The following is a 13,533-nucleotide window of genomic DNA, read 5'->3' on the forward strand; positions in this document are numbered from 1 at the left end:
GTATTATTATTATATTGACACTTCACTCTCTGCCAATACCCCCCCCCCTCCATTAGCGTGAAGGTAACTCCATGAAGAACTACACCCCTTGCATCTATAAGTGGGAATACGATTAAGAAACTGCACAAAATTCATCGCACTGCAAGGAGGATCGAAAAAGCAGACAAAAACAGGTTCTATTGCCAATTAATTGTTTCCACTTTTAGCGCAGTCGGGTATACTGCTACTTGTTGGATTTTCAACTAGTATTTCAGACACCCTGAAGGTCTGGAACCAGAGAACCAGAGCTGACTTAAAGCCATTGAAGGATTTGCTGTGTGCAACTGTCTGACTTAAATGAAGCATTAATGAAGTGAAAAGTAGGAACCTTATAAAGTTTATACAGAGCCGTTCTGAAGTGAACGCCACATCAAGGTGTTTTCCAGGTGAAGCACAGAGGGAAAAAACTTCTCCCTTGGAACAAATTAAGTACTAGCTGTCCATAAAAGAGTGGACATATCCCGAGGATATGACAGATTAAAAGTGAAATGCTGGACAAGAGTGTCACTGGCACAGTGAGTTATGGAGTGAAGCACAAACCCTTTGACTTGATCTAGTGTCTTTCTACAGCAAGGACCTTCTTGTTATCCCTGGTCACCCGGGCGTTCAGCAGCCCCAGTCTCTGTTCAGCTTAGTTCAGCATAACCAATATCCGCCAAGTTGGTACGCAACTTTGAGTTGCTGAGCCGTGACCAGCTGTCCTTCAGAGACCACTTTGCTACGGAGTCTCAGTCTTATAGATTCATTCAGTACGACATCTGCAAGATCAGACCGCATGTAACAAGAGTATGCAGCACAACTCCTGGTCCAAGCTTTTGGTCTTCTCACTTCTTCAAAGTTTTCCTCAGGGGACAATACAACGAAACGGACTTAAATTAATATCTTAAAACTGAGATTGCCTGAAGCTTTTTACTAAAGGGATTGAATATTTCTGACAAAGGTGATGTTACAATTTTTGCCTTTTATGCTCATACCTTTCAACATTAGATTTGCTACGGAGTCTCGGACTTACAGATTCACTCTATATAACATCATAACAACTCCTGGTCTTCTCTCTTCTGGACTACTGCAACTGCCAGCTGGTTTGGAGGACTGGCTTGTGTCACCAAGCCGCTGCAGAGGATTTAAAATGCAGCAGCACATCTGGTGTTCTACCAGCCGAGGCGGGCACATGTCACTCTTCTCCTAAGACACTGGCTTCCTGCAGTGGCACAAAGAAATGGATAAGCACCTATATATACAGGGTGGTCCAGATCTAATTATGCAGGTCCAGATCGTCTAGATGACTTTGATTTATGCGGGGACAATTCCAGTTGGGCGCGAAGACAATTCTTCATGTCGTCAGTTCACACACTTCTCGATGGTCTGGGATTTTTCAGGTAATTTCCTATGTAATAAACTTAATAAGTTATATAGCGTGATGAAAATTGCATAATTAGATCTGGACCATCCTATAGATAACATCTGCAAGATCAGACCTCATCTAACAGAGTATGCAACACAACTCCTGGTCCAGGCTTTTGGTCTTCTCTCTTCTGGACTACCGCAACTCCCTGCTGGTTTGGAGTACTGGCTTGTGTCACCAAGCCGCTGCAGAGGATTTAAAATGCAGCAGCACATCTGGTGTTCTACCAGCTGAGGCGGGCACATGTCACTCTTCTCCTAAGACACTGGCTTCCTGCAGTGGCACGAAGAAATGGATAAGCACCTATATATACAGGGTGGTCCAGATCAAATTATGCAGATCCAGATCGTCTGGATGACTTTGATTTATGCGGGGACGATTCCAGTCCGGCGCAAAGATGATTCTTCATGTCGTCAGCTCGCACATTTCTCGATGGTCCAGGATTTTTCTGGTGATTTTCTATGTAATAAACTTAGTAAGTTATAGTGTAACGAAAATTGCATAATTAGATCTGGACCACCCAATAGTATATGGAGATACTTGTATGGTCCCATGCTCCTTCTCAACCTGAAGACACCTCTGCATTATAAATAATTAAAACCATCACCACAAGCTGGCCACCTCCATCTGAAAATCTGACTCCCTCACTGGGTTTGAAGACTTACATTCAGGGGAACTTCTGCCTAACGGATAGCTATTAGCTTGCATCTTGCTCCGGGCTCTTCACTCGTGATAATCAATTTTGTATCCTTGTCCTGTAGCGATTGTTTCCCCCAGACTGATGTTAACCTCTTTGGTCACTTTTTTTGGAACTCTGGTAAGCAAAGAAATGTAAAGATCAGGGCCCAGCCTACAACTAAAGCCCTGGACAGTGAAATGTCTGGCTCAGAACGGCTGAAGGAGTCAATAATGGAAACTGAAGGGCTTTACAAAGTGTTTTACTGCCACATCGCTGAGCAGTCATTTTGATCCTAGATGTGACTAATAAATGACTGACTCTGGCATCACTGCCTATGTGAACCAGCAACTTTATGACTACATAATTTATATGTTCTGTAGGGAATACTAACCCTCAGTGCTGAACTGATATTATATATGTGTGCGCGCCTACTTCTGCAATTTGCACTTTAGATGGAAATGTGGTGTTTTGAGGTGTCCATCTTCAGTGTTGCTATGTCTGAGTGCCGTCAGCTGTCGAGTTACCAGCCTTTTCCCTTAAAGCCCCGAAACGATTAAGAGATGAGACGATGGTGTGTTACTTGGGTACCCATCATTATTAAAAAAAAAATGCAGGGACGAAGAAAGAAGCACTTCTTTACCAGAATGACGACGGACAGTGCGAAGCTGCCAGCCAAAAATCCGCTGACATGGCAGGAGGAACATAAACACGGGACACGGCCGCCCGCCGAGGTGTCTTTCTACACCAACGGAGTCCCCATTCATTTCTAAGGTTAGCGTTTTGAATCCTCCTCTAGTTGTCCACTCCGTTGTCGTATCAAACTACACGAAACGGGTGTGATTTCCATCCGCCCCACTGCCAACGAATAAATATCCAAAGCCGGGTACTCACAGATCCGGATGCGGCGCCCGGCTTCTCCCCCTCTGCGGTCTCCGAAAAGCGATGTGCACAATGAGGAACTAAGCAGCTTGGGTTGAGCTCACAGCGACGATATCTAACAGCTCAGGCGGCTTCCATGGCCTGAACTATAGCGGCAGGAGGAGTCAACGAGCAGATCACGGAAACAGGCACGGCAAAGCCCAGTCAATGTGCCACCTTTGACCCGGAAGAGGATTTTCTGTTGGCCACCCCCGCCCACTTAGATTCCAGGCGCAGACTCAACCAGTTGCTGCAACGGCTCTGAGCCCAGCCGTCTGCTTTCGATTTCGTCCCCATCTTGCGGAGAGGAGGAGTCGACAATTGGTCTTGACTTTTTGAAAACATTGTGCATTTATGTTCGGAAATATTTTGCGAATGATTTATTAGTGAAATATGCAACGAAATAGAACTGAAACAAAATTTAATTGAACGAGGAAGAAAAAAAAAAATGTGTTTCCGCCCGGGATCGAACCGGGGACCTTTCGCGTGTGAGGCGAACGTGATAACCGCTACACTACGGAAACGGTAGTTGTTAGAATGTCCTCAAAATCTATATAAGATTTCAAGTATTCATTGCAAAAATAAAAGGTAATGTAATTAATGATTTAAAATGATAAAAATTTGTGAGTGCATGTGTATTTACACTCAAACAGCTTTTAACGCTAATTAGAATTCACTAATTCCTAATCCATATTTGTTGTTAGAAAAATCGTGTAAACTACTATTTTAATTAGGCCTTGTTTCACATAAGTACATTACAGAAAAAAATAAATATGACAGCCTGTGATTGCGAGAAAAAGATTATGTTCTTTTATGCAGTACGTATTATGGATCAATATTTTTGTTCATATTTTATTAGTTAAATTAAATTTTATTTATTAAAATTATTTATTTTACTATTTTATGATCATGGAACAATAAGCCTACAGAATTTCATTTGTTAATAAGTCAAACAAAATGACATCTTTTATTGGCTAACTAAAAAGATTACGATATGAAAGCTTTCAAGGCAACTCAGAAAAATACACTTTAATATAGGATATAATCCTTCTAATCTGGTTATGCAGCAGATTAGTGTACGTTTTTTAAAAGGCAACATAAAAAAATCTGATTGGAGCATCCCTAATAATAATAATTCTTTACATTTACATAACGCTTTTCTCACTGTATAGTGAGTGGGGTGCCACTTCAGCCACCACTAATGTGCAGCACCCATCTGGATGATGTGACAGAATCCATTTTTGCACCAGTAAGCTGTTAGCATTAGCTGTTCGGTGGTGAAGGGGTGACAGAGATAGCCAATTAAAGACATGAGATGATTAGGGGGCCAGAATAGCTAGGCCGCATTGGGCAATTTAGCCAGGACATCTTTAATGACCACAGAGAGTAAGGACCACAGTTTTTACTTCTCATCTGAAAGACGGTGCCATGTTTAAAACACAGTGTCCCTGGCACTGCTCTGGGGCATCGGGATCCTCATTCAGACCAAAGAGTAAACGCCACCTGCTGGCCTCGCCAACACCTCTTGCAGCAGCAGCCCAAGCTTTTCCTAGATGGCCTCCCACCCAAGTACTGGTCGGGCCTGAACATGCTTAACTTCAGGTTAATGACATCCTCTGAAGTGTGCAGGTAGAATGGCTGCTGGTTCCAGAACCCCTTCACCTAAACCCACCTTAACTAACCCAAGTCCACCTCGTGACCTTGGTCTGGATTTATTGAATGACATGACGTGTCTTTGAATCATTTTTTAAATGTTGTAAGAATTATATTCAATGAAAAGGACGCTACTTTGCAAAAGAAAAAATATTCCGAGCCTGTGGAGTCATCTGATTCTAAATTAAAAATTCATTCTCATTACTTTTCAATTAGCCCTGGTATTAACAAAATACCCCTACGGGTCTATCCACAAAGTCTGAATACTTTGCATTTCATTTTCTTGAGTGGATTTTTTTTTTCTTCAGATATTTTAGGCTGATTATTATCTCAACAAAAATAATATAACTAAAAAAGAGGCAATCAAAAAAGGAATGCAGAGCATGTTTATTTTAATTTATCTGATATGGTTTAAGGGATAGAGAAGCTTTGAGAAAAACTGAAAGGTCTGCAGATGGTGTTTGTTGATTTGGAGAAGACTTATGATGGAGTGCCACGTCAAGAGGTGTGGAGGTGCATGGGAGAGAAAGGAGGACCACAGAAGTATGTGATGCAGGCTTACCATTTTCTGTGAAGTTAAAAAAAAAGAGGACATGTTATGGAAAACATCCCTTTATTTTAATACATACAGTGGGTATAGAAAAGAATCCTCCCTTTTGAAATATTCCCATTTTTTTGCCTTACAGCCTTAAATGAAAACTCATATAAAAATATTTCCCAGTTTTACTTACTCAATGCAACCTCTAACATCCAAGTGAAAGATATCACAGCTACAGCTCAGAAAAATTATAAAATATTAAAAACAAGACCTAGTGAGATTAATAAAGGATCTACCCCATGTCATTTTGTTGAGCCACCTTTTGCTTTAATGACAGCCTTCAGTCTGTTGGGATATTTCTCTATCATCTTTGCACATCCAGACTTAGTAATATTTGCCCCACCACTCTCCTTTACAGTCTAACTGTTCAAGTTCGGTCAAATTGGATGGTGAGCGTTGGTGGTCTGCTATCTTCAGATCTTTCCACAGATTTTCAGTGTGATTTAGGTCTGGGCTCTGACTGGCCACACTAGGACATTCACTTTTTTCTCCTTCAGCCACTGTGTGGTCAATTTTGCTGTGTGCTTTGGGTCGTTGTCGTGTTGGAAGGTGAACATTCTGCCCATCTTCAACTTTCTTACAGATGGTAGCAGGTTTTCCTTTAGAATGTGATGGTATTTTGCCCCATCCATTTTACCTTCTCCCCTAACGTGAGCCCCAGGCCCCCCACAACAGGATGCTGCCTCCTCCATGCTTTGCTGTAGGTATGGTGTGTTGTGGATGGTGAGCTGCATTGGTGTACCGTTTGGTATTGAGGCCCAATAGTTTGATTTTGGTCTCATCTGACCAGAAGACTTTTTTCCACTTGGCATCAGATTCTTCAAGGTGCATTGTGGCAAAGCTCAAATGAGCCTTAATGTGGCCTTTCTTGAGAAGTGGCTTTTTCCTTCCCTCCCAAACAACTGTGGAGCGCTTGTCAAATTGTTGTCACCTGAACACAGTGGCCACTCTTTGCCATAAAATGCTGTAACTCCTTCAAAGTGGACATTGGCCTCTTAGTAGCCTCTCTTACCAGTATCCTCCTTGCTGTTCCATCCAGTTTGGAGGATCCAGGGAGGGTCCTACTAGTACCAGACACTTGCCACTTCTTTATGATGGACTTTAATGAGCTCCTTGGGATTGATAAAGCCTTTGAGATCTTTTTGTCTCCACCTCCTGCCTTATGTCTGTCCACCACTCTTTCCCTGAGATCTTTTGAAAGTGGCCAGCCACCCACAGTCAGTTGTTTGCTGTCAGTTGATCTACCAAGCAAGGGAATGAATGGACCAGGAACACCTTCACTAATCACACTCATTACAACTGATCACAGGTGGAAGGAAGCCAGTAACCGCAATGGGAATGGTGGGCACTGACACCTGATTGAGTTTAGGAGGGGGGGGATCCTTTATTAATCTCAGGATTTCTTGTTTTTGATTTTTTTATAATTCTTCTGAACTGTAGCTGTGATATCTTTCACTTGGACGTTAGAGATTGCATTGAGTAAGTAAACCTGGAAAAAATATTGGATTGTGTGTTTTCATTTAAGGATGTAGAGCAAAAAAAAATGGGAATATTTCAAAGGGGGGATTATTTTCTATACACACTGTATATAGTAACATGCTATTCAAAATGAAAGAGCAGATTTCAAAAATGTATTTCAAACAAACTGTATAAGACAGAAACACATTCTGTACATCACTGGTTAGAGAAAAGTTCAAAGTTTAAAAGCCCGCCTAAAAGCACCAGGGAATGCCAGCGAGCGCCGTTTCTCATTTATAGTAAAATGGCGACAACACCACAAGTGAAATCATTTTGCGTGCTGCAATTTGCGAAGTGTGAGTCCATTGTTCAAGTGCAATGTGAATTCTGCCGACGGTTCAACAAACAGCCGCCTTGTCATAAGCAAATTTACGAGTGGCATACAAAATTCGTAGAAGAAAGTTTAGAATTTGGGGGTAAGAAAATCCTTCCATAGTCATCAGTCGAACATGAAACAGACTCACTGAAGGTAAATGTGTTTTGTGCCATTTCTGCAAGTCATGTTTATGGACCTTTCTGTTTTGCAGAGCAACCTGTGACTGGATTCTTATACCTGGACATGCTACAAAACTGGTTGTTTCCCCAACTTCAAGAAGATTCGAATGACTTCATTTTCATTCAAAATGGTGGCCCGCCTCCTTTCCACTTGGAGGTCCGGCATTACCTGAACGACACCATTCCAGGATGATGGATTGGAAGAGGTGGACAACAAGATCTGGCTCATCGTCTATGGCCTCCCACGTCTCCAGACCTTAACCCCTGCATTTTTTAATCTATAGGGGTACATTAAAGAAAGAGTGTTTGTTCCACCTGTGCCCGCTAATCTTCAAGATTTGCGGCATCGAACTGAGGAAGCTGTGAATTCTGTAAGTAAGGACCAGTTGACTCGTGTGTGACAAGAAATGGTCCACCGTTTTGATGTTTGTCGCGCTACACATGGGGCTCATGTTGATTGCGTGCAACCTCAAGGACCAAACATTTGAACTTTCCTCTATCAAGTGATGTGTGAAATGTGTTTCTGTCTTATGCAGTTTGTTTGAAATACATTTTTAAAATCTGCTCTTTCAATTTGAATAGTCCTTGTCACACATGAGCGATTAGGGGGCAGCTAAAGGGCCCGACGAATCGCACGAAACCACAAGATGGGTGACTAAGATAACGTGTTAACACCTGTCTCTATAACAGGAAAGACGAGCCACAAAAAAACACAGCACCTTGAATCTGTCTCAAAAGACTCGTCCAGAGGGCACAGCTGCTTCCGTGTTATGAATTCACCTCCGGTCGCTTACAGATAGGGTTGCCAGATTAGAAAATTAGAAATACGGGACACTCTTAAAATCTTTCTCTATATTACTATATATATACATTTTTATATGCCCCCTACACACACAGACCAATATATTATATAAAAGTAGATAGATAGATAGATAGATAGATAGATAGATAGATAGATAGATAGATAGATAGATAGATACTTTATCAATCCCAAGGGGAAATTCACATACTCCAGCAGCAGCATACTGATAAAATATAATATTATATTAAAGAGTGATAACAATGAAAGTATAACAGACAATAACTTTGTGTAATGTTAACGTTTAACCCCCCAGGTGGAATTGAAGAGTCGCATAGTGTGGGGTCTCCTCAGTCTGTCAGTGGAGCAGGACGGTGACAGCAGTCTGTCTCTGAAGCTGCTCCTCTGTCTGGAGATGATCCTGTTCAGTGGATGCAGTGGATTCTCCATGATTGACAGGAGTCTGCTCAGCGCCCGTCGCTCTGCCACGGATGTCAAACTGTTCAGCTCCGTGCCTACAATAGAGCCTGCCTTCCTCACCAGTTTGTCCAGGTGTGAGGCGTCCCTCTTCTTTATGCTGCTTCCCCAGCACACCACCGTGTAGAAGAGGGCGCTCGCCACAACCGTCTGGTAGAACATCTGCAGCATCTTATTGCAGATGTTGAAGGACGCCAGCCTTCTAATGAAGTATAGTCAGCTCTGTCCTCTCTTACACAGATCATCAGTATTGGCAGTCCAGTCCAATTTATCCTCCAGCTGCACTCCCAGGTATTTATAGGTCTGCACCCTCTGCACAGTCACCTCTGATGATCACGGGGTCCATGAGGGGCCTGGGCCTCCTAAAATCCACCACCAGCTCCTTGGTTTTGCTGGTGTTCAGATGTAAGTGGTTTGAGTCGCACCATTTAACAAAGTCCTTGACTAGGTTCCTATACTCCTCCTCCTGCCCACTCCCGATGCAGCCCACGATAGCAGTGTCGTCAGCGAACTGTTGCACGTGGCAGGACTCTGAGTCGTATTGGAAGTCCGATGTATGTTGGCTGAACAGGACCGGAGAAAGTCCAGTCCCCTGCGGTACTCCTGTGCTGCTGACCACAATGTCAGACCTGCAGCTCCCGAAACACACATACTGAGTTCTGTCTGTAAGATAGTCCACGATCAATGCCACCAGGTGTGAATCTACTCCCATCTCTGTCAGCTTGTCCCTAAGGAGCAGAGGTTGGATGGTGTTGAAGGCGCTAGAGAAGTCCAGAAACATAATTCTTACAGCACCACTGCCTCTGTCCAAGTGGGAGAGGGATCGGTGTAGCATGTAGATGATGGCATCCTCCGCTCCCACCTTCTTCTGGTATGCAAACTGCAGAGGGTCGAGGGCGTGACGGACCTGTGGCCTCAGGTGGAAAGTCCAGTATAAGGGATGTCTGGCATCCCTACTTACAGATGATGTCACCACCGTCCCAAGATCCTCCACGTCATCCTCCCAGCATTCCTATTTCCATTCCCCATCTCATAAATTCATCTATGTCACCACCATTCTTTGTCAATTGTAATTTACAAATCTGACCGTTATTTAGAATTCTCTCAATCTTTTACTGTCATTTACAGTATACAGGGATGGAATCCCCAACCCTTAATCTGTGTGTCTGTGTTTTCTTCCCACACTGTTGCTCAAAAGGCAGATATTGTCCAGATGGTGCTAAGGAACAATGAGATACGTTTAGATGGCTTAGGTGTACAGATGGCTATGATTGCAAACCATGCAACTTTCATCAACATTGATACTGTCAGGATTATCCACAATTTTTCGGGTCTTGAAACCTCATAACATCAGCGTGAAACAAATCTACAGAGTGCCATTTGATAGGGCCAGTGAGTGGGTGAAGGAGCGGAGACATCAGAATTGTTACACATCCACTGCATGTTGTACTCCGCATACAAGTCTGGCACACCATTTCTTTCGTTCTCGCATGTGTTTCCCTTTGTCCTGTCTGTTGTGATTACAGAGGATCATGGGACTGGAGTCAAGTGCTGTACCATACAAATTTCATTATATGGATGAAGCTGGTTACAATCTGGTCAAGACCAGGAATCTGCAAGGATATGTGATAGGCCACACAGCAACCTAGCAACACCAGGGCAATGAGGTTCACATATTATTCTTTGTTCAACCATATCAGACAATGGTCCTGTAGCATCCATCCCAATAGTTGGTCCTTAGAACTCTATTAAACTCTGTGTTTTCTTTGCCGAGCTTTACAGACTTCTACTGGTTGCTGAAGGGAGACAGGATGCGGAGTGCAATGGCACCACATTATGCAGTCATATGGGGCAATGTCCCCTTCCATTACTCGTCTTCTTCTTCTCCCTCGTCAACTTGGGACCGCCTTGCCGGCTCTTTGAACTTTATGCTGTAGCCTCGCACTTCCGGGCCGGGCAGACAGACAGACACACACACCTCCACGCATAGACATTTATATATAAGATAAGGCAGCTCCTTAACATACACATTTCATTTACATTAAATCAAATAAACAAATTAAAAATCTCAGAATAATTACAGAATTGTTTTCTCAGAGCACCGGCAGGTACTGTACACATTTTGAGCACAACCTGAAGATGTTTGTAGGAAAATGAAAAAAAAACAGGAAAAGGAAACCGAATAGAAAACAGGAGAGAAGATCTGAGGTTGACAGATCAAGCAAGAACTCAAAACCGGAAGGAACATTCAAGACGTTTTACAAAAAGGCTTTTTTGAGAATTTTGGTATCCATAGGTAAGATGAGGAAATGACGTACCAGCCATCCTTTTTTCCCATCACATCAATGAAGCACAGGTCGCGACCTCAGACGCCACACCCCTAGAAATGCAGGGAAGCAGACTTAATGACGGGATTACGAAATGCCAGCGAATGAGAACCTAAAATGGCATCTAAGCTGTTGCAAAACAAAACACAGCATCTGTATCAGGACAAAATTCAAGCAAATAATAAAATAATAAAAGCAACAGAATCTTCAACCTCAATAACCCCCAATAACACAACAACAACAACAGTGAACAGTTTATTTCTTGTGTAATCCAAAATCATGCAAGGGATGCCTCAATGGGTTTAACAGGCCCTGTTTTTTGACAGATGCCTTTACTCCCTAAAAAGACAAGAAAATATAATTAAAGAACAAAAGTATACTAAATAATTAGCACAAAACCCAATCATGACAAGATTCAATGAAACTGAAGTATAATGAAAACATTTCAACATCCATCCATCCATTTTCCAACCCGCTGAATCCGAACACAGGGTCACGGGGGTCTGCTGGAGCCAATCCCAGCCAACACAGGGCACAAGGCAGGAACCAATCCTGGGCAGGGTGCCAACCCACCGCAGGACACACTCAAACACACCAAGCACACACTAGGGCCAATTTAGAATCGCCAATCCACCTAACCTGCATGTCTTTGGATTGTGGGAGGAAACCCACGTAGACACGGGGAGATAATGCAAACTCCATGCAGGGAGGACCCAGGAAGTGAACCTGGGTCTCCTTACTGCGAGGCAGCAGCGCTACCACTGCGCCACCGTGCTGCCCAATATTTCAACATGTACCCATTAATTCCTATTTATTGTATCCTTACATATGCAAATGATGTAGTGTAACTATCCAATCAATGCAGGACTTCAGAGTGTTTTTGCAGTGACAGACGGACTTTGGAAAACTTTTTTTTGCATGCCAAGAGCGAATCTCATAGATGTTGGAGAACAACAAAAGGTCGACATTTGATGAGTTTTAAACAAGTTGCAATGTGAGCCCATTTGGGAGATGATTATCTTTAAAATTAAATCAGCCGTTAGCAATGCGTTCAAGAGCTGCAGTCCTGTTGTTGTTTTGATTATTTCGTTTTATTTTACCATGTTTGTGTCTAGCTTACACCAGTTTCAGGATTATTATTATTATTATTATTATATGCTCCCTGATGTTAAAGGGTCTCGGGCTTGCATCCCATAGGACTTGATCTTCATTCTGTCAAATTTCTCCCTGGGGACAAATAAAGTTTTATCTATCTATCTATCTATCTGTTATATAGTGCCATTCACATTTGTCTATCTATCAATATATATTTTATAATGTGCCTTTCATATGTCTGTCTATCTATTATATAGTGCCATTCACATCTGTCTATCTATATATCTATTATACAGTGCCTTTCATATCTGTCTGTCTATCTATTATATAGTGCCATTCACATCTGTCTATCTATCTATCTATCTATTATACAGTGCCTTTCATATGCCTGTCTATCTATTATATAGTGCCTTTAATATTTATCTATGTGACCCTGTAGTTTGGATATAGCAGGATGGAAAATGGATGGATGGATGGATATTTATTTATCTTTCTATCTAGCTGTCTATTATATAGTGCCTTTCATATCTATCTATCTATTGTTATGAATGGCCGGGGCTCTTTCGCCGTTGGGACACCTCAGCCTAGGAAGGATTGGGGAAGCAAGTGTGGACAGAGTTCTACCTCCTCCAGAACCTTAAATGGCAGCCCCCCGGGTGGCGGCCATGCCTCGGACTCCCGCAGGGCTTCATGGGAAATGGAGTTGGACACAGCCCTGTTAGGACCCGGGGGCGCTACAGCTATTCCTGAGCCCATGTGGGTGTTTTTTCCACCACACCCAGAAGTGCTGCCGGAAGTGGGGCAACGAGCACCTGAAGCACTTCCAGGTGCCTTATATAAGGGGTCTGTGGACAGTAGGCTACTCAGGGAGCCAGAGTCGGGTGGAAAGTGGATGACGCTTACCAAGGAGAAGTGGAGGAGAAAAGAGAGTAAGAAGAGGAATTATTTCTATTGTGTGCTTTTGTGCTTGTGGGACTGTGTTGTGGGTTCCTGGGGATGGGGAAGACGTTCCACACGAGCAAAGAAAAATAAAAAATTTGTGTTTTTATAAGTGTGTCTCCTACGTCTGCCTGTGTCGGGCTGGGTGGCTGGCACTCCCCCTAGTGGTTCTGTCACACTATCTATCAATTATATAGTGCCTTTCATATCTATCTATTATATAATGCCTTTCATATCTATCTATCTATCTATTATGGTTATTGTTGTTGTTTTTCATGTTATTGTCGGATTATTATCAATGTTATACATTCCCTCTCCCTGTTTGTGACAAGTCAGTACCCATTAAAACAAAATTTAAAACTCTGAACCTGTACCTAAGGAAAATGCATGTAGAACTGACATTTTGGAAGACCACATGTAGGTCATCAGACGTGAAAACCAAACATCTCTAGTATGAAAGAGTAGTACATGTGGACAGTTGTATTGAGTCTAAGTGTTCAGGGGTATAACTTAAAAAATGACCAATATGCTCAACAGTACTCGACAACTGTTTTGGCTTGAAAAATGGTAAGTTTGAGTTTTTCCTCCATG

At 42.6% G+C, this 13,533-nt stretch overlaps 1 protein-coding gene and 1 non-coding gene across 2 annotated transcripts in view; both read right to left on the reverse strand.

The window, feature by feature from the left end:
- dpp9 (dipeptidyl-peptidase 9) overlaps window positions 1–3,200 on the reverse strand; it is a 170,984-nt gene extending 167,784 nt beyond the window's left edge. Inside the window, exon 1 of the mRNA XM_039767093.1 lies at window positions 3,015–3,200. The gene's annotated coding sequence lies outside the window, so the exon portion shown is untranslated. The remainder of the gene's footprint in view (window positions 1–3,014) is intronic.
- Window positions 3,201–3,492: 292 nt separating this feature from the next.
- On the reverse strand, window positions 3,493–3,565 carry trnav-cac. The gene has a single exon. It is a non-coding gene; the product is annotated as a tRNA-Val (tRNA).
- Between the last annotated feature and the right edge of the window lie 9,968 nt (window positions 3,566–13,533).

The sequence above is a fragment of the Polypterus senegalus genome, chromosome 10 (genome assembly GCF_016835505.1).
Source record: "Polypterus senegalus isolate Bchr_013 chromosome 10, ASM1683550v1, whole genome shotgun sequence".
NCBI classification, from domain to species: domain Eukaryota; kingdom Metazoa; phylum Chordata; class Cladistia; order Polypteriformes; family Polypteridae; genus Polypterus; species Polypterus senegalus.